Here is a 3,911-nt window from a genome sequence, read left to right as displayed (position 1 = left end):
GGAATTCCACCCATTTCTGGTTGAGAACCATGGTCTCAGACTTTGAGGAGCTGACTCTCATCCCAGCTGCTTCACACTGGGCTGTGAACCGCCCCAGTGCATGCTGAAGGCCTTAGCCTGAAGATGCCAACAGAACCACAACATCCGCATAAAGCAGAGATGAGAGCCTGAAGTTCCCAAACCAGATATCCTCCTCTTCACGACTGTGTCTCAAGATCCTGTCCATGAACACTACAAAGAAGATTGGAGACAAGGGAAAGCCCTGGCGGAGTCCAACCAGCTCTGGGAACCAGCTTGACTTTGTACCAAATATGCGGACACAGCTCCTGCTTTGGTTCAACAGGTACTGGATAGCTCTTAAAATCAACCCAACACCCGATACTCCTGCAGCACCCCACACAAAATGCCTTGAGGAGCACAGTTTTGTGCCTTCTCCAAGTCCACAAAACACGTAGACTTGAGAGGCAAACTCCCATGACCCCCTTAAGAACTCTGCAAGGATAAAGATCTGGTCCACTGCTCCACAACCTGGAAGAAAGTCACACTGCTCCTGAATTTGAGGATTGAGTCAGAGTCTCCCTTCCAACAATCTGGAATAAACTTTCCAGAGAAGAGCTGATTGGGAATTTTTTAAGAGTAATCATTTAAAAACTTATTTTTGAATACTTTTCATTGTAATCAGCCAACTTGCTTTGACCAGTTTCTGTGTGTGCGTCAATACCCAGTTATCTGTTACACAAGACTTGTAAACTGTTAAGAATGTTCCAGAAAATGTTTCTAAATCACAGACCTTGTTTGTTTATCATTATCAAAATACTTACTGTCCTTGTTTTTCTCTTTGCCACGTCTGAGTAAAAAACCTTGTTATCAGCAAACTGTCACCAATAAAATACGAACGCACGCTTCAAGCAAGTTGAACTTAGATTCTGACCCTGTTAGAATCTCTGTTCCTCCTTGCAAGGACCCGTTCTGAATATTCACTCTTGTCTCTCATGTGGTTTATGTTTCTTTAAGGTGATGGTTCACAAAAACCCATCAAGAGCGACGTGTGATTCCATGATAATTGAAACATGATCTCTGGTCCCCCTTTATTAAAAATGGGAACTACCACCCTGGTCTGCCACTTCACAGGCATTGTCCTCATACTCCATGTGACACTGATGTAGGGTTCTAAGGGCTATGTTTAGCTGCCCTTGACTACAATATATTTAAATAACGGGTTCTCTCTTTTTCAAATTAAATTACAGCCATGTGACCGAGGTAACTGTGAGTAGATTGTTTAATCAGTGACACTGAGACGTTAATTTTCTTTGACCCATCAGAATAAATGTGGTCATTTATTTAACAGAATCAAAATTTAACATCAAAATGTACAAGTGATTAGCTGATCTGGTTCTGATTAATTAAACTTGGCACATTTTACTTAATAAAAACAACAGACATTTTTGAAGGCATCTAGATTAATTACTGGCAAAATAGAAGAGTTTAAAGATGGGAAATGAAGGAGTTTAAACGGAGAGAAAAGATGGATGAAAAGGAAAGTGTGTTGACTAGGAATGGCACCCTTCATCCAACCCCAGCTCAGCCCCGGTACACTCGGTGCATGGCGACTCGTTACCTTAGACGGGGATACCTCCGCTCAGGAACAGGAGTCCATTTCAACGCTACCTTTCAGCGTCTCCGGTAAGGATGGCTGAGAATCATCCGAAGTAGTGACGGTACTCCATTCAACAAACACGTTCATCTCCCGGGTGGATACACAGCAAGCTGTGAGTCCGTAAGAGGTTCCACTCAGATGTGGAAGAATCCATGGAAGATCCCAGGAAGACTCCGGTCAAGGACTCCAGAAGACTAAAGACCGACTCAAGACTAGAAGTTCCAGGAAGTGTGGACTCTTAAAGAGTTCTCACTTCCGGTCACCTCAGGACTTCCTGATTGGTTGAATCAACCAACAGGGGGTGGTTCTAGTGATGTCAGAGGGTCATTACAAGTCAAGAAAACAGCAGGAATGTTTTAGAAACGTCCCGTACAGACAGAAGACATGTTATGGCAAAGTGGGAGGAAGCAGATGCCAGTAGCTTCTTGTTTACCATCTGCTAGGTTTAAAAACACGACACTTCGTTCTAATAACTTCTTTCTGACTTTCGACCGACATCACTACTTCTCATTTAGACAGAAGATCAAAGATGCATAATTACTTTGTAAAATAGACATTTAACTTGACTTCTAATTTAAATGAGGATTAAAAAATCATTAATACTGTTTCACAGTTGATTTAAAATGAGTGGTTCACTTCAACATTTAGAAATGGTATGAACTAAACACACTTTTGATTTATCAAGATATTGTAAAATAGTAATGATAATATAAAAGAAGAGTGTTCTTTCAATTGATTACTTCGGGATATAATTAGACAGTCTCTGGATGAGCTAATTTGTATTTCTGGATTCAAATCAATGAAATAACAGTTCCTGTCCCATGAAGGTCCTCAGAGGCAGGTTTTGGTCGGAGGCCGAGTTCACTACACTGAAGAGACGTGTCATCAATGACAGCCCCACAGCATCCAGAACCTTAAGCATGTTGTGGATTAATCTCATGCACCCCTGGTGCCCTGCCACAGAGGAGCTTTCTGACTACCTAGTTGACCTCTGCTATGGTAATATACTCATTTTCCCTCAAGTCCTCAGACTCTGCCTCCTGAAAGGTGGACGTGGTGTGTGGATTATGGAGATCCTCAAAGTGCTCTTTTCACCACTCAACAATATCCTCAATCTGGGTCAGCAACTCCCCATCCAAACCAAGGACAACCTGGGAAGGGGGGCACTTTTCTTGTCTGAGTCAACAAATGGTTTTCCAGAACCTTCTTGAGGCCAACCGAAAGTCCTTCTCCATGGCCTCCTCAAAATCCTCTGATGACCGAGTTTTGGCATCCACAACCACCTTCTGGCCACCTTGTAAGCTACTTCAGGAATCCTCCTGGACAACCAAGTCCAGAAGACCTCCTTCTTCTGCTTGACAGGCCCCATCACCGCTGGTGTCCACCAGTGGGTCCTTTAGTTGCCGCCATGACAGGCACCAATGACCTGCAGAACACAACTCCTGGAAGCAGCATCTGAAATAGAGGCCCTGAACTTTGCCCATTCAAATTCCATGTCCCTGACCTCCCCGGGACATGTGAAAAACTCTCCTGGAGGTGTCAGGATTGCACAGACAGTGGATTCCACTAGATGTTCTCAGTTCACCCACATGTGGTTTACCAGGTCTGTCCAGCAGCCTCCCCCACAATCAGATCCAATTCATGGGCACTGAAGTCACCCAGTAGAACAAGGGAATTCACAGGAGGCACCCCTTCTAGGACACCATCCAGAGACTCCAAAAAGGCTGGGTAATCTGAACTGATGTTTAGTGCATACGCACAGTCAGAACCTTCTAACCCAGAGCACAAAGCTGCAGAGAGGTAACTTCCTTGTTCACCAGGGATATTTCCAACACTGAGGCATTCAGCCGGGGGCTTGTGAGTACCCCCACACCGACCCAATGCGTCTTTCCCTGGGCAACTCCATAGTAGGAGAAAGTCCAGTCCCTTTCATGGAGTTGGGTTCCAGAGCCCAAGCTGTGCTTAGAGGTGAGCCCAACTAGTTGGTACCGCTCAGCATCACACACAAGCTCCGGCTCCTTACCCACCAGTGAGATAATGTTGTACATCCCTCGAGCCAGTCTATGCCACCAAGAGTCAACATGGCCAGGGACCCTCCCTTGCTGCCCAGCATCCACATAAAAAGTCTAAAAACTACATTAACTTACATAATACAATGTATATTAGTAAAAGTTATCTAACAAAGCCAACAAACTGCATTGAATTTCCATTTCATCACAGTCTCCCATCCATTGGTGACTGTGAAAAGGAACAA

The sequence above is a fragment of the Nematolebias whitei genome, chromosome 6, assembly GCF_014905685.2.
Source record: "Nematolebias whitei isolate Nwh7 chromosome 6, NemWhi1, whole genome shotgun sequence".
NCBI classification, from domain to species: domain Eukaryota; kingdom Metazoa; phylum Chordata; class Actinopteri; order Cyprinodontiformes; family Rivulidae; genus Nematolebias; species Nematolebias whitei.
The sequence above is the reverse complement of the archived record's forward strand: the minus strand, read 5'-3'. Positions refer to the sequence as shown.